Raw genomic sequence first — 18,453 nt, 5'->3', positions numbered from 1 at the left:
GCACCTTGTGTGTCCATATCTCAATGGTGCCATGATGGCAATCTCATCTCTAGTTTTCTCCATCATTACCCACCGCATTCATTACTGAGACCTAACTTTCAGTATTCCAGATGAAAGTAGAGCATTCTAAGCAAGGTTGTTTTAAGGTAATTCAAATGATAAACTAACAATCAGATAGCTCTCTCTCTATATATGTATATGTATGAATGTACATACATATTAAACATACTATATGTATTATATATACATATAAATATATATACACACATATATTTCACACACACACACACACACACACACACACACACACACACACACACACACAGACACACTATTTTCAAGATTCAGGAGGATAAGACAAGAAAAAATGGAAAAGATTTCCCCTCAACAACGAAGCAGGGCTCAAGAGTGATACTGTCTCTGACTCTGTTGCCTGCCTTTAGATCCCCTTCCCCTAATTGGACAGCCTTGTCTAGCCTCAGTGAGAGGGTGGACTCTGTCTTGTTGTGACTTGATGTGCCAGAGCAGGCTGGTACCTGTAGGGGATTTCTCCTTGGAGGGCAGTGGGAGGAGGAGCTTGTGAGAATGGATCTGTGAGGAGAGGAGGGCGGGGGGGCTGTGATCTGGATGTAAAGTAAATAAATAAATAAATAAATAAGTAAATAAATGAAAAGATACAAAGGGAAAGACTTAAGTAGGTAACATTAAGCAGGTTTCTGCTTTCTCTGAAGGCAGACTCTGTTGTCTGCATCTACCCATCCAAGGCCTTGTCCCTGTCCCCAAAACAGCTCATCTCAGTCTCAACACTGATACATTGGTTCTTTCAGGACAATGTACCTCTGTCCTTGCTAGCTGCACTCCCATGCCAGATGGCTGGGAGATGCTGACTCAAGGCCACTCAGCAGACAGACAAAGCACTGTAAGAAGGTCATTGGGATGTATTGGCCTCACTTTACCTTGGACTTGGCTGGATCTTGCGAGTGAAGTAGAAGTTGCGGAATGCCGAATCAACAGGGGAGTCCATGGCCAGCTGACCTTTCCTATTCATGCCTACTCAACAAGCTGGACCCAGCTAGAAAGCAAACTCCTTGATCTTAAGTGATTGCAGAACTCTGGATTACAGGGCGCTGCTCTATAATGAGTAAATGTTGTTGAAAGACGTGACACTTGCAAGCTGTCATCGTGTGTGGGGACAAGGGTTTGGATATGTACCTTCTTTCCTGAGCTCTCAAGGAAAGCCTCTAATATGGGGCAAGTCATCACATTAAGTGATGATGTAGCATCTTAAGGGCAGAAAATCCATAGAGGAGATGCACGATGACAGCACTCACCCAGAGTTGAACAACTGGATGAGGTGCCTTGTAAGCCACAGCCACATTTGACAGGGGCAGAGTTCTGTAGTTGGCAGTTTTCATGTGGAAACTACAATGAAAGAGGGAAGACAAAATTTCAGGGCTCAACTGAATTGGCTGTACTGTTTGTCTGAGGACTGACAGACACCCAGAATTTAGAGGCAAAGATCAAAATCAGTTAAGAAAGGACAAACCCCATGTCCCCTGCCATCCAGAACATCTTATTAAGCTTATCAAGCTCAGGGAGAAATATTTTGGACGTTGTTCAGTTGCTACTTAGGCTTTGCCCATTGGTTCCCCCTCCCTCTAGAAAACATCTTAGTGTAGTTAAGTCACCAAACATTCCTTGCCTAACCTTATATCCCTCCAGTGAAGAGCTTCCTAACCTGTGTGCTGCTCCACACAGCTGAGCTGCCACGTGGGTGTACCTGTGTAAAACTGTGCCTTGTCTTCTGCCTTCTGTACACCCCTGTGAGGCCCAAGGGTAGCCATTTTCTTTAAACAGGTCTCTGTCTAACTGCAAGAACCCATCCTTTACTATCTTTTTCTGTATGTGCCAGGATCTAAGAGCACTTCCGTTTGTTTTCTAAAAGAGATAAAGAAACTCTGGAATCACAGATCTCACATCTCTCTGAAAAGGGAATGAGTGCAAATTACCTCTACAACAGAGTTCACCCTCCAGGATAGCAGCTGTGAACACACTCTGTATGATTTCTGTATGGGTTGGCCCTTTTGAGTCTTCTCATTTCCTCTCACGAGAGGAATGCTGTTTCTGGAATGTTTCATGTATTTGTATTTCTGCTTTTTTTCATATTATCCCCTCAACTTGAAATGACCTTTCTTTCTGGTCCTCGAGGGAGATTCCTCTGTTCTGAAATAATTTTTTTCATTTGTATGTCCTCTGGGCTGTGACCTCTGGCCTCGTTATGCTCTGCAGAGCCTTCTGTAACAAGCCTGCTTGCTGTCTTGCACACACCATCATATAGTGCTTCTCTCATTGCTGTGCTTATTTGCTGACTTGACTGTTTTACTCCGTTATGATTAGCCTCAAGAGACAGGCTCTGTCCTTCACTCCTCTTGTGTTTTGAAAATTATAGGTGTTTAGGAAACACTTGCTGAGGAATAATTGATCTATCTATAATAGTAAAAGAGAAGCTATCTGATTATAAGATCAAAAGATTGACAATGGCTAATCACAAAATTATTAATAATGACTACCCTTTATTAGGAATCTATTATATGTCAAGATCTAGTAGGAGGCCTTAGTGGCTCATTTCCTAATCATTTTAAAAATAACTACTAGACTAAATTTTTATAGACGAAGAAAATGAGGTTGGGGCAGACCACGTAACTTCAACCAGTTTATACTGTTTCTGAGCAGCAGAGATGAGTTTTGGACACATTATTTGTAACTCTAATGCTGGGGACCTTTCTTCTATACCACCACAGCTCTGTGCACTGAGATGTTTTTTGAGAATGTATTCTTTACCTGGGTGCAGCAATACTGTGTTGGCTAATTTGACTGTTTCAGGAAATATTATTTCAGAGTGAACCCTATGAAGGTATTTGAAAATAAGATTAGCATCTGATTCAGTGGATCAGTAAAGAAGAATTTCTCCTTCTAAAGTGGTGAACACCATCCAATACATTTAGCAGAACCAAGAGTCAGAGAAAGGTGAAGTCATGTCCTTTGCTTCCTTGCTGGCCTATTTAAACTGGAACGCTGGTTTTAACCTTATAGTTGGAATTTTCCTAATCAGCTCCATTGGTTCATCCAGAAATTAATAAACTGTGAGTTTTCTCCTACATTTCTGTGATCATATAAGTCAATTTCTCCTAACAGTCCCTGATCTCTCTCCACAAATATGTGTTCTAACACACACACACACACACACACACACACACACACACACACACACACTTGTCATCTATCATCTCTATCTATCTATCTATCTATCTATCTATCTATCTATCTATCATCTATTATCTTTATCAGCATCATTATCATCTATCTATATCATCTATCCATCTATCTTTTCTATCTCTATTTTTATGTATCTATCAATCATCTATCATCTCTCTCTCTCACACACATACACACACACACACACACACACATACACTCAAGCTCTGAGTCTCACATGTCTTTTCTTCTTCCTTTTCCTTTCTATGTTTTATTTTGAGCACTCAAGCCCAACTTAGAGATTTGGTATCTTCATATCAGATTCTAAGGTTGGAAACTTACTTAATTGTTGACTGTATCTCACCTGCAATTCTTCTGCCAAGTGCCTCTATGGAAAAGCTAAGCAAGTGACTTTTCAGTGATTGACGCAGAACTGAACAAAGTGTTCTGCAAAAAGAGAGTAGAGAGACCTTCGGCAGTACAGAATGTTTATGCAACTACACTGAATGGGAAGTGTGTGTGTAGGGAGGGCATGTTGGTGCCACAACCAGAGTCTTTGGGGTTTCACAAAGAAATTTTTGACAATGGTGTAAGAGTAGACTGGAGTAGACAGGAGCTGTATCAGTGAGTGAGAATCCCACAACGTCACCTACTGATGACTTGTGGTATTTATTGGTTTGGGATGATGAGTTGTGGTGTGCTACATGTGGCCTGCACTGTTTACCATACCCAAGGCCCCAGATCCTGCAGACAGGAGTGCATTTCTGCCTCAGCTCTCCATGATGAAAGGAAGGAAAGCAGCTGCTACATGAGGAGGACAAATAAAATTATAAATTAAGAAAAGAAAAATATATCCTTTAAAAAAGATAAATTCTTACAACTTGGAGAAAAAGTAAGAACTGTTAGCAATTAAGAAGCAGCAGCCACCTAGGAAGACATTTTTGACCATACTAGCAGGAGATTCCAAGGGAACATCTGGAGATGAACTCTATGTGGAGCCTGATTAGTATGTTAATACTTGCAACCCAAGATTGTTTACACTCTTTGTCTTAACTCATTTTCTTCAGTCATGACAGAAAACATAAACATTATTCTTCATGCCAAGCATGCTCCTAAGAACCTTACCTTTTTAACTTCCACAGTCATCTCAACTACCAGTTGAGAGACGTCAGCTTCCTTCCTCAGTTTTATAGATGAGAAAACAGGAACACAGCAGATCAACTTGAGGAAGTGGCAGCCACAAAATTTGAACAAAAATCTGGTTCTAATACTGATGCTTCTAATCATTTAATAAACTGTTCTGCACAATAAGCTTTTCGATAAACCTTCCCTTGCAGAGCACCTGAATTGTAAATGACTTGTATCTAAGTAGAGGTACAACACTTACCCATATCCCACAGAAGGAACTTAGCTCAAACAATTCAAACATCACCATGTTTGAAGGGATGGACAGCCATTCTACATATTGACAGTTGGTGGTTGATTGCATAGTTGTCTTGCTCACTAGGGTTTCAGCTTTGGAGGTTCAAAGGTCTTATTCTTAGAAAACAGCAAGGAGAAGCCTTTGTACCGGACAAATATTCACAGGATGTTTTAGCCTGTTTTTCAGAATATATGACACAAAGTTTAACAGTCCTAAATACAGCTGCTAAAACAGAGTTTGTCACATGTGTAAGATGTACTCTCTCCCACACTTCCAGAGTTTAGGATTATTACTGGACAGTGGCTACTCAGCTGAGGACAGTGTTTCCACACACCTTACAACCATGCATCCTGGCTAGACTGTTTAGAATTCTAGTAATAGAATGCAGTAGAAGAAACAAATGGAGACTTCACTAATAAAGAATATATAAATGTGTTGTTCTGTTAAGCCACTGTGATTAGGGGGCTGCTTGATATACTTTCCTTATGAACACGCGATGATATATGATGATGGCAGTGCTGCTGCTGCTGCTTTTGATGATGATCGTTAAGATAGGTTATTATTATGTAGCCACCAACTAACCTGGAACTCTCTGTGAAGACCAAATTGGCCTCACACAGAGATCTGCCTTGCCTCTGTCTCAGAATGCTGAGATTAAACTTGTATATTCCAACACCTGGCCCTACAGTGATATTTTTAAATAACCGTAATAAATGCAATATTGTTCTACATGTTATGGTCATGTTACCTAGAGGCAGAAACCCTTCTTGAAGCTTCATCATGATCAATTCAATTCTCACCATCTTGTCCTTATTGAAATACTAAGATGTGTGAGAACTCATGTTCTAAATTTTGGGGGGAAATAGCTGTTCTAGCATGTGCTTCTGGCAGACAAATGGCCATTGTATCACTAACGATCATTTTATTCCTTCTTGGTGCCCAACCTGTGTTCTTTTTATGGCTAGTCTTGCAAGGGAAATTTTTATGTTGAAATCTACTGCCCATTCTTCTCCCCAGGTGTTTTTTCCTTTAAAATGCATTTGGTCTTTGAATTCAGATGGATCATAGTTTCTTCCAAAAGAATAATCAGTTCTGCTCAGTTCAGCTAATCCCTTCATTTATCTGGCCAGCTGAGAAAAGTATTATCACTAGACATTGTTTCTTCCCTTTCAGGAGAAAGAATACTAGTTTGTTCCTTCATTTGGGTCTCAAAAACATGAAAGAATAGGGTTTTTCTGGTGGCTCTTGGAAATGAATCAAAGAGAAGGAAGGCTGCATTGGCCAGGATGGTAGGTTTATTGATTGAGATCATATTGAGGAAGCCTCTCCTGACTTAGCTCTGCAGCTGATGCCTTCAGGGCTTCTCAACACTCCTTCAGTATGAGCTTTCACAGAAGGCTCCAGGATCCATGGTAGTGAAGCAGACAGAGAAAAATCTCCCTCTTCTTTACATACTCTTGCTGAGTACAGCTTCTGCAATGTCTTCACCCTTCTCTAATTATTTCTTACAATTGAATGGTATATTGTATTTACAGTGATGGTACATAGATTCTGTAGGATTCTTGAAAGGTTTCAGTGAAGCCCATGGGGTAGCAGTATTATTTCCACCATATAAAAAAGGGCATTGGGAAAAGAAAGCAATCTGCTCAGGTTCCATGGTGACAGTGAGACTTGCTTGCACATTTCTCTCACATCATGATGCTTCTTCTCATACAAAGTGAGATGGATGCTTTGCCTATGTGTGGACTTTCTGAAGTTCGGCAAAGAGGGATAAAATTCATTCTAACTATCACGTTCCCATGGACAAAACCAGAAAAAGTTATGCTTGGAGAGCTTCCATAGAATATGTACGTGTTTAACAAGAAGGTGAAGCTGGGCAAGAAAAATGTCATCTTGTCCCATCAAAATATGCAGAAAAATGTTTACAGAAGAACTAAGAATGCCTCAGACTTGCTTTAAAATATTACGGTATTGTGGGAGGTGAAATAAGAGTAGCCGTTTTTTCCATCATTGATACTCTTAGATGCATTTGGTTAATGCGTTATTCTCTGTATACATGTAAATACTTAAGCTTTTCAGAAGCTTTTCAGAACAAAATGGTAATGCTATAAAAATAGACTAGTCCAGTGGAGACTGGCCTGTCTTTAGAATCTTTAAACAATAGGCCAGATTAAAAAGAATATTAGATAAGACAATCCCTGTCACCACTAGAGCCAAACATTCATTGTTCTTTAATTTTGACTCTGGGGATAGACAAATTTCATTCTTAACCTAGTGAGGGGCTACTCATTTTGAGTTGTCCCATGAGTTTCCATTGTTGCAAACAATGCATTACTTATGTTTATACATTGCTCCAGATGTGCTGATACAACAATGGTGCATGTTTATTTGGATGGAACATTAATGCAAAATGGGCTACTTGGGATCCAGCTCTGAGAATCTTCATTTCATACTGAGTTCCAAATACCTTGTTAGCTGAAAACAATTGGGTGGTAATGGAAAGTACTGAAGAGTATGATGGGGAACGAGGAGAAAGGTAGAGGATCATAGCAGAACAGAAGTAGGGGTGGAGTTGAGAGAAAGCTTTAAGAATTATAAACAGGAATAAACATAAAGATGCTGTGAAGTATGCCTTTTGCACTTTTGCTGCAAGCATTGACTACCATTGGTTTTGAACAAGCACCAACATGTCTGATATATTCAGGCTTCATGTTTTCAGAGTCAGTTCTATCAGACAAGGGTAAGCCATTTCAATGCATCCTGATGGCAAAGCACAGGATGAGAATCTCTGTGTAGATATTTTTATGAGGCTTCCAGAGAGTCTGATAGCCAGTGGGAGTTAAAGGATGTACCCTGGAAAAGCTACATTCTGGAACTCTTGTAAATTTTTATCTTTTCTCCTGCAATTTAAGTGGATGTGAAATCATGTAAACAGATCATCCACCAATCCCCCCACCTTATGTTCTGGGAAACTTATACAGACAATGGGAGCAGGGAGCTCAATTCAGCAGATTAGGAGGCAAGATTTAAACCAGAAATGCTTCAGTCCTATTTTTGTTTTCCTTTGTCCTAATGCATTTTTTCTCTGTAACTTACACCCATGAACATTATTTCTTCATGTCTTTCCCCTCAAAGAAACTGCTTTAATGACATTGAATATCTCTACTAGAAACACAGCTTTGGGTTTCCTACCTTGGCAGTGGCACTTTAGAGGAGGTGGTTTCTGAGCAGAACTTAGAGAAGCAGGGCTCTGAACACTGTAGGGAGCCCGGGCATGTGGGCAACTGTAGATGGCAGGTGTACTACAGTAAGCCCTGCCCTCTGTTGCTCATACACCAGCAGCCTTAAATGCATCTACACCCTTCATCGCCTATCATCAATCATCATCATCATCATCATCATCATCATCATCATATCATGTCCATGGTGTCTTCAATGAGCCTTATCATTCCATTTTGCACACATAATGATTAAACTGAAGGAGAAATGAGTCAGCCTTGAGTTTTTCCTAGTTCTTGAATTACATCGTGAAGCATACTAGAGTTCTGACCTGAAGGAGAGCTATGGCTTAGTGTCTGTATCACTGCACACATATTCTCCAGCAAACCCTTATTTTCATTCTTCTCTGTGCTCACCAGAAGATGGCATGGAGATCACCATACAAACAAACAGCTTTGGAACCCCAGCATCTTCACATCACCAGTTTACAACCACCTGCACTTTCAGATTTTTTTCCAAATGATTTTCACATCACAGAGATGGATGCTACCAAAATACCTAATGTGGTAATTGGAAAAAATCTAGTCTGTATCCTGCAGAGCCTCTGCGGACTCGCACATTCATTCCAAACCAGTACACTATTCTCCTAGTATCACCTGAATATAATATGTCAGAGTGAGTCTGCTATTTTTTCTTTTGTTCCAAAACCTCTGCTTGGCCTTGGTAAAGTAACACACACTTGCATGCACACACATAAACATGATATGAGAAGTCTTTTGCTTTAATGTCAAGTATTACCTTCAAACTTTGGATCTGGTACCTAACAGCTATGTGACCTAGAGTGCTTTAATTTTGGGGGGGATCTCAGTTGACACAAGTATAAGAAGCAACAGGGAGAACGAAGACATTTGTCAGGTTGCCATGGCACTCAGAAGGAACAATGCATATGAAATGTCTCAGAGTATGAGATAGATCACAATTTCAACATTCACTGTATGTTTATATTTTGAAGATGTCCCAATTGAGATGATTTCTCTCACTTTGCCTTTGGGAGAGTGAGAAAGCCCCTTGAATTAAAATAAAAGCATAAATATTTTGCTGTGAGGGAATGATAAATCTATGGTAGGCTTTGAGAGCTAAATATTGTCAGAGTTATAGCATAAGCTTTGATTGTGAAAGAATGAACATAGCATGGGGAAATGAGGAGCCTTTGAAAAATAGGAATCACACAGAAAACATTGCCTCATACCGAAAAAGAAAGAAAGAGTGCAAGAATTTAGTTTACTTGATTGAAAGTTTGGGGATAATAATTATTCACAGAGAATGTTTCAGTGTAAATCCAGTCCTGGAGTCTAAGTGTGGAAGGTAGCCTTCTCAACTCCTATCACAGAGAAACTTTGGCTTCTGGGAAGAAGGGAAGATAGAATGACCTGGGCACTGTGTGGTCCTTTACAAATATTGCACATATTAGAGGAACAAGAGCAGGAGACTCAAGAAAAAGAACACACATTGTATTTACTCACTGATAAGTGAATATTAGCCCCAACGCTCGAAATAGCCAAGATTCAACTCACAGATCACACGAAGCTCATGAAGAAGGAAGACCAAGTGTGGATGCCTCAGTCCTACTTAGATGGAGTAACAAAATACTCAAGGGAGCAAATATGGAGACAAAGTGGAACAGAAACTGAAGGAGGGGCCATCTGGAGACCATTCTACCTAGGTATTCATGCCATGTGCAGTCACCAAAAGTAGACACTGATGTGGATGTCAGGAAGTGCATGCTGACAAGAGCCTGATATAGCTGTCTCCTTAGAGGTCTGCCAGATTCTGACATATTCAGAGGCAAATACTCATAGCTAACCACTGATCTGATCAAGGGTTTCCCAATGGAGAAGTTAGAGAGAAGACTGAAGGAGCTGAAGGTATTTATGACCCCATGAGGAGAGCAACAATGCCAACCAACCAGAGCTCCCCAAGGTCTAAACCACCAGCCTGGGAGCACATAGGAAGGGACCCATGACTCCATCTGTATATGTAGGGGAGGATGGCCTTGTTGAGCATAGGTGGGAGAGGCGAGCCTTAGTCTCATGAAGGCTGAACGCCAAGTGTGGGGGGGGATTGAGGGTAAGGAGGTGGGAGTTGGGGGGTAGTTGGGGGCACATCATCATAGAATCAGGAGGTGGGGAGATGGGATAGGAGGTTCCTGGGTGGTGGGGAGAATGGGGTAAAGGGATAAAATCTGAAATGTAAATATAATATTCAATTAAAAAAAGAGTAAGAGAGAGATTACCATAGCTGGGTGTACTTTGTTTATAGGCCTAGAGATGTTCTGAACATTGATTCTAAACCTACCATTTTATACATATGGAACAAGAGCACCATGAAGATTATTATCCCACAACAAGATCAAGGTCACTCAATACCTTCTTTGTACCAGATACTGTAACAGATATGGAAAGAATGAACAAGGCTAGCATGGTTCTGATTTTTTATGTATTGTATAATATGTTAGAACAGTCCTCAAATCAAATAAATACAAAGCTGCTGGAGAGAAGCTTAGCTAATCACAGGAGAAACATCTCCTGGAAGGAGAATAATCTAAAGAACTGTTACTGATGGGTTTGAACCCAGAAGCATACATGGTGAGCGACACAGTCCAGCCAAGAGTGCAGTGCTATACCACCAGGGGGCAGAAAAGGCCAGGTCCTCATTGGTCAATGGCCTTGTTACAATATTAGTTTTATCTTCTGCAGCTCCCAGTTTATGAAGGCCCTGGTTTAAGCCTGTCATGATGTTGGGTAACGAGGCTAAAACAGTGACTAGAACATGGTTGTTGTTCTCAAGAATTTCTATCTAGAGGGATGATCAAAGCTTGCAACTTATTGTGATGTACCTATGTGAACTAGGTGAAGAGGTGTTTGTATGAGCCAAGCACGGTGGTAGCTAATAGTCTGATGAAGTTGGACTACTGAGTAGATGGGACACAGTGCCTTATTCTGTAGGAGTGCTATATTAGCATAATACAAAGCAAGGCACAGAGTAAAGACCACTTGTGGAATAAGGTTGGCCATCTCATACCAACTCTGCAAAGAAGAGAAGACCTGACATGTATTTATAGCCAAATCATCACAAGGAAACTGCAGATGGGTTAAGTGAGGACTTTGTGAGGATGTGAGCCATATTGAGAAAATACCAACTGGATCATGATGGAAAAATTTGAACTTTGTTCCTGTTGGGAAGGGATAGGCAATACTGAATAATTGAGGCAAAATGGGAGGAAAGGATGAGATGGAGAAAGAGTGAATTCAAACGCTTTAGGTCATGTGGAGAATGTAGACTTTAACATTAGACATATCAGGATGACTGTCTTTGATGCCTAGAGACTCTGTGACATCTGAAATACAGTCTACTTCTCTGAGAAATACAGATAAAATGGAGCTCCCCATGAAGTACTAATGGGTTAAAGTGAATGTAGATGAAGTTTTCTGTTTAGTGCCTGTCAAAATTAACCCCTGAGTATGAACCCTCAGAACTTGTGTGAAGCTAGGGTGCAATAGCACGTGCCTGTATACTTGGCACCTGTATTCCAATATGGGAGGTGTGCATGTATTTACAGAGTGTACATATGGAGGCCAGAGTCCAGCTTGAGGGAGCCAATTATCTCTTTCTATTATGCACATTATGAGGGTCACAGGTATGTCCTCAGGCTTGTCCACAAGTGTCTTTACTGCTGAGTCACCTTGTCTGTCTCCAACATACTTTCTTATGTATTCACATTTTGCCACCATCCATCTTAGACTAATAGATTTCATTCAAATTATGTACAATGTCTCTTTTATTGGCTCAATTAAGAAGGCTAAAAGAAGACGAGGAGGCAGCTTCCCTTCTTGTTCTATTTATGTGTAAATCTGTGATAAGATGGAAACATTTGTGTAAGAAAAACAGAACTTCTTTGTTCTTTGTTCCCTCCTCTCCTTAGCTTGCCTCTGCACACATGGCCTTGGCCCTGTGTGAGCTCCCTAGAAATGCCGATGGTGGTAACTATTGCTATGGTACAGTTTGGAGGCTGCTGGCTCTTCAGTACACAAAAAGAAAAAAAAAATGAAAAAAAACTCAAAATGTAAATTTTTTACATTTAAATTAACCTCTGGGGCAGCTATAGTTTAATTGCTTAATGTTCACTCTTCTGGACATCAGCCCTCCTTTTACAAATAAAAGCAACTTGGTCCCCTCATCTTTTGTATCATTACTGTCATTAGGGGATAGTGAATGGATCATATCAGATAACTCCTCCACCCTTCATTTTTATATGGTCCAGCGGCTTCACAGAGTATCCATAGAGTGATAATCTATTTATTGTCAAGATCATAACAAAGGAAAGTGAGCATTAAGTAAACAGTTATTTTGCCTTGTGCATCTCTGGAGCTCATCCTGACTTGTAAAATCCTGCATACTTTTGTGTTTATGCTGAGAATTAGTAGGTGTCCCTAAAGTAGTTTAATTTCAAAAAATTAAGATGTGTTATTGGGTGCCCTGGACAATGATACTGAAGGGGATGACAAGAGCCCAGTGACACCAGCATCCAGTCAACGTGTGGTGACTCCTTAGAGTGAAGACGGCACCAAGGATGATTTCAATCTCTCCATGCCTGCCTGTCTTTCTATTCCTCAAGTTTCTTCCCATGTGTGTTTCAGTCTGTGCCTTTCCTGCACATCTCACTGATCATTATTTAAATACTTCTATGGAGACCTTTTCATCTGGTTGAGTGTTGACACCGTTGTCTGCTTTATAAGTTTGATTTTGCACCACAGTGATGCTCACTAATAGTGAAGGGGCAGAAAACTCAACAAAGGAGAGCATTTCTAGTTCATTGTAGGGAACTATGCAGGAACATCAATCACAATTTAATCCATTGGCAACTTTTCCCACTAGACTAGGGACAAGGGTGAGGTACAGGAATTTTCATAACATTTAGACTTAGGAGTGGCTAGGCATAGGCTGTTTTGGAAATTCTCTTTCAAGATTTGACAGATGGTTGTATGAGCTAGAATCCCTCTGGGAGTAAGATATGTATGTGGAACACAGAGAGGAAAAATCAAGAGCTGTGAAGGGGTCTATCCACTCCCATGCTGTGGGATTCTGTTCAACTACTCTACAGAGGGGCCTGAAGCAAAAGCAGAGGGAAAAGTTTCCTTTCCTTGGTCAATGAGCACATTTTCAAGCCATGTGTGGGGCTTCGCAGAGATGGAAGAGTATGTTTCTGTGACAGTCAAAGCAAGAAAATTTCAGTGTGTGGCAGACCCAATAGTACACAGTGGGAGAAAAGATGTTTTGGCCTTCCACTCAGCCTACAAGACTGAGCCAGCATCATGTGAAGTAGCTTCCTAAAGGCTGTGGTGGTATAGAGACACGTCAAGGCATATGTAACCCACTCCAGGACTCATGGGGCTATCTGAAGATGAAATAATGGCTGCTATTGCCAGATGCTAGGGAAGAGAGAGGAGAACAGGAAGTCATAGATTGTCTGGTTTACTGTTGTTAGAGAGTCATTTGTTAGTGTTATTCTGGTGCAGTGTGAGGAAACTTAGGTCACATGCATGAGTAGCCTGGAGTGTTCTATTAGCAAACAACACACAGTTTGACCCAATGTTGAACAAAGAAGCACCTGGATTTTAGTTTTTTCACATTTAATCATTTTTTTCTTTTCTAGAAACTTCCATACTTGAGGTTTCATTTTAATTTCCCTTTCAAGCTCATTGATGCAATTCTCTTCACACCTGCACAATTTTAATTTTTGCAACTTTCAAATTACTGATTGGTTTTGTTTGGTTTGACCAAATCTTTTAAACATTGAATTATCTTACAGGATTCTGTGTAAACATTATATAAATATTTATAATGAATTGTAACTGGCATCTAGGTAAGTTTTATCACTCTAGGATCCAGTCTCTTTAATTTTTAACATAAAACAAATAGATGCAAGTATTAAAATCAATCAAGAGTCCACCATTCTTAGAACTTACACCTGCAGATGACGGAGCTGGCACCTCAGTCTTCACATCTGTAGGCTGTGCTACTATTATTTTCCCGAAACTTAACGTCACTCTCAGGATTAAATGACAGAGCTAGACCACATCATGATGATGGACAGGATAGGCATTCAGGGATGCTTAGTAGTAGCTCTTAAATACGGAAGAAAATAATGACAGCTCAGCGATCTAGACACAAACCTCAATTCCCAAGTTAGTGAAGTGGTAAAATTCACCGTGAATCCAAATTGGGGGTAAGTGTGTTTCCTTGTCAGTGAAATATATGGATTATAGTCTTTATCCTTACACACTATGGCCTTTGGTTGTTGGTGGATGCTTAAAAAGAAGGAAAGAAATAACTCAACACTGGTGTGCAGAGTGCTGTGTACATCCTGGAAGCAGCCAGGGCTTTGGTGGGTTCAGTTGCAGTCTGCAGCACTGTAGCAATCCTTAGACCAAAGAGGTCCTGGACGTAGAGGAGGAATTTAGAACAGATAAGCTACTCACAGCAGATCCCAGCTGGTAACATACCAGTTATTCTTTGGATGTGTATAAAACCTCATTCTCTTACATAGACAGTCTGTTTAATGCAGATGCCTTACAGGGCTCTTACAAAAGACCTTACCATGTCAGCTGACCTAATGTGGATGCAGAGTACAGCACAGCTGGCTTTGTGCTTTCCTTCTGTGTTTTAAATCCGGAACCAGTGTTACAGTAAGTTAACCAGGCTTTAGAACATGCCAGTGAGCTGCACTGTGGCCTAAGAAGTGGGCAGTGACGGATTTGGTTTTTTTCTTATGGCCTAATCCATTTTCAGGAGCCAGGAGTCCCTTTGGACTTCTCACATAGCCTGTCAGTCTGCGTCTCACAGTCGTGCTGTGAAGAGACATTGCAGAAGATGTGATATTTATATCAAGTCCTGTGAGGTCAGGAGGGTCCCTGTATTTGGGCATCAGATGTTGCTGTTTACTGAGCAGTTTTGATGTGTCATTCGCTGCGGAGTGTTTTCCATGATCTGGTATTAGTTTCTTAAAGCAATCTTTGAATCAATCTGCTTTATATTTTTGAAATACATACATACACACACATGTGTATATATAAGTATATATAATATATATATATATATATATATTATATATACATATATATATATCATATATATACATGCATAGATACATACATAGATACATACATATATACGTTTGGGCAAATCACTTAACTTTTGGACTTCCAGTATTCTTATCAGTACAGGACAATAACCTTTTCATTAGGCATTATAAAAGCCAAATGAGATAATGCCAAATTGCTTTGTACTGTTTTTAAATCTTAAGCAACCTGTAGTCATGTACATCTCTGGAGTTGGCTGTGAGCATCAAAGAAGCTAATCATTTATTTGATATTGCCTATCAAGAGAACATCTTTTTCTTCCCAGCCAAGGTGCCTGAGTACCATTGGGTACCAGGCTCTTAAATCTCTTCATGCATTTAAGCCACTGTAATTTTCTTTAAAAAAAAAGTTCAAGAAAGCCACATGCATGGAAGGAAACATTAACTCCAGCATGTTGGAGTCTGTCAGAGGAGGGTCTGTGACTACATCAAAGAATTCCAAGTCTTTCATTTTTAATAACAACTTTTTTTTTTAAAGAAAAACTCCCACAAGAAAGCAACTTCTATCTGATTTAACTCTTCATGATGAGGACCAAAATAAACACCTTTCTCTTGAATGTGATGTTTTTCCCAGTTATTTATTTATTTTTTTGAGAAAATTGCCCTCCAAAGCACTTCAATCAAATCCCCTGTTGTGTTTTCCCTCCCAATGTCTGCTCAGCCAGGCGACACTCATGCCACAGCAAATTGTGTATAACTAAAGAATCAGAGCCTGTTGGATGATGTGAGAGATGAACTTTCTTGCTTCTTAGCTTTGAGATAAAATATGCTTTGCCTAAAGCATGCTCTGAGCATTTACCTTTGTACGTTCAAGAGAGAAAGAAAGAGCTAGAAGTAGATTGGCAGATCCACTTGGGCATGTTCTTGGCTTACAAGGGAATGAGCTGGTCCCATACTGTTTGAGCTGACAGTTGTCATTGTCCTGGAGTTCAGGTGGGAGATGGCTCTAGTGACAGTGAGTTTGTGAAGCAGCTCATTAGTTTCTGTCACTGAAGTGGTTGAGACCTCCTTTGACTTGTCCTCTTGCTCTCTCAACTTTCACAATCCAGAAACCTCATACCTTTTTTGGAAAAATGTCGCAGAGTCAACAAATGTCCCTATTCCTAATTTTACCCTGATCAAGTTCTGTTTGCCTTATGACTTTTTAGCTATAGATGCCTCCTCGTTGTCCCCAGAGAACATTTCAGATGCGCAGACTTTCACCCCTAACCGAAAGCTTACCAGGGATTTCCATCATCAGTTCATTATAACTCTGTTAACTTAAAGGTTGTTTTGATAAAGAAGCCATTCTTGTGAAAGGGTAAGGTTCTCTTGGGTTCTATTTTTGGCTTTTTCAGATCTTGGTTCTAAATCTCAGTTTCTACTCAAATGAAGATGTAGTAGGTATACTGAGGTCTCTCTGCCTGGTTCACAATGACTGACATTTCTAAGAATTATACTATTCTCTATTTGTTTTCATTTTTTTTCCCTTTTTCCTTTTTTATTTATTCTTTCCTCCACATTTAAATTTCAGATTAGGGCTGAAAAGACTGATTAAGTGGGTAAAAGTGTTTGCTCTGTCAGTGTGAGAACCCGAGTTTCAATTCCCAGTAAATGTGTGAAAATCTGGATGGTAGCTTGAGCTCTATAATTTCAGTGATTTTATCAGAAGATGGGAGGGGAAGACAAAGGAATCCTCAGAATCTCACAGGCCAAGTAGGTTGGTGTACACAGCAGAAAAACACAGAGGGAGACTATTCTCTTCCAACCTCCATATGAGTGTCAAGGCATCTGTTCACAGTTACTTTCCCCTGTGACACACACTATTCAGGATGCAAGCAAATTAATGACTTACTTGAGTCATACAGAGCCTATCTTCTTCACTATAGCGGTAAAGACTAATTTAAGAGAAATCATGTGTCACAAGCAAGATGTAGGCAGCAGTCTTCCTTGCACAGTTGTTCCATAGAGAAGCAGGTGAGGTGGGAGACAGCAGCTGGGGTACTTCAAGTGGGGCAAGTAAGGAAGAACAGTGTGGAATGCTGATGACAAAGGAGACAGACCCAGCAATTTTCAGGGCTTTCCTGCACCATCACTAGATAGGCCAGGGCACATTGCTTAAGGTTGGAGACTGAAGAAAGTTGCTTAGCTACTAGGAAATATGGATAAAACCACTAGTGATGCATAATCCAAACTTTCTTGAACACCTTCAGCTGTAAATTTTTATTGTTAACATTCTACGTGTAAGTGATGAGCTCAAGTTTAGTGTGGGCAGTATCAGATGACAAGGAAGAAAATTAAACATCCAAGTCATAGTCTTTGGCTTGTAGAGTTTCTTTCTTTTCAGACCTAATGCTCTGTCTTCTCTAGTATAAAACACTCCAATGACTTTTTCACAGAGTCCCATTCTCCTAGATTCCTCTTCATCCTGGGAAATGGCCTTTCATCGTTCTAGGTATTCAGGCACGTCACTCTAGACATATTTGACATCATTTCCCCCATACTCCACGTTTACCATCAGGCTGTTGTTTGTACTTTCAAACTTTGCCCAGATGCAGACTTTCTTTACATTTCTCCTCCTGACTTCTTATAGTCTAGTCTCCTTGATCAATGGATTAGTTTAAGACCCTCCTAAAAGGCTGTCCGTGTACTCCCCTTGGCTTCTTTATCTGTTTTTTATTTTTATTGTTTTGAGACAAGGCCTCACTGTGTAGCTCAGAATGAATTAGAACTTAATATGTAACCCAGTCTGGTTTCAAACCCATGGCATCCTCTTCATTTCTTTTTCTCGGATGCTAGGATTAATGGCACGGGGCACCACAACTTGCTCTCTTTCATCTACTTTTAAAGTTTACATACAAGTGTCTGTTTGATATTGAGCATATTTGCCCCATACACACCACCTCCCCTTTTCCCTTTGTCCACCCTAATAGTAATTCTTATAATAATACTATAAAGGTTTCAGAATGATACATTCCTTTAGTGGCTTGCCACTTGTAAAGAAAATCTTGTAGCTGCACAAGAGGCTACACACTCTTAACTCCATGTAACTTGTCGCCCTCTGACTCTACTGTGTCTCCTCACATCTCAGTTCGAATCTTGGGCTTCTCTGATATTACTTGTATATATATGCTTCTACCTCATCAATTGCTCTTGCTTCCTCTCCTGGGATACTTTTCTCTTCTGTGTTTACATAGTTTATTTCTTACCTCCCTTTTGGCTGTCACTGAATTGGTGTCTTTTCCAGTGGGCTTTCTGGCTAATGTTACCTCCTGCTTCTGAGCTACTTATTCCCTTTTCTGTTCATTTCTTTCAATGGGTTTAATACTACCTAGAAATTAGACACTTATTTAGCACATTCAAGTCATCTGATGCAGAT

General features: G+C 40.2%; 1 protein-coding gene across 1 annotated transcript in view; it reads right to left on the bottom strand.

The window, feature by feature from the left end:
- The window catches only part of Fshr (follicle stimulating hormone receptor), a 184,097-nt gene that overhangs the window by 141,183 nt on the left and 24,461 nt on the right, over nucleotides 1–18,453 (bottom strand). The gene's annotated exons all lie outside the window — the stretch shown is intronic.

The sequence above is a fragment of the Arvicanthis niloticus genome, chromosome 11, assembly GCF_011762505.2.
Source record: "Arvicanthis niloticus isolate mArvNil1 chromosome 11, mArvNil1.pat.X, whole genome shotgun sequence".
Classification (NCBI taxonomy): domain Eukaryota; kingdom Metazoa; phylum Chordata; class Mammalia; order Rodentia; family Muridae; genus Arvicanthis; species Arvicanthis niloticus.
This window is presented reverse-complemented; position numbering and strand designations above follow the sequence as displayed.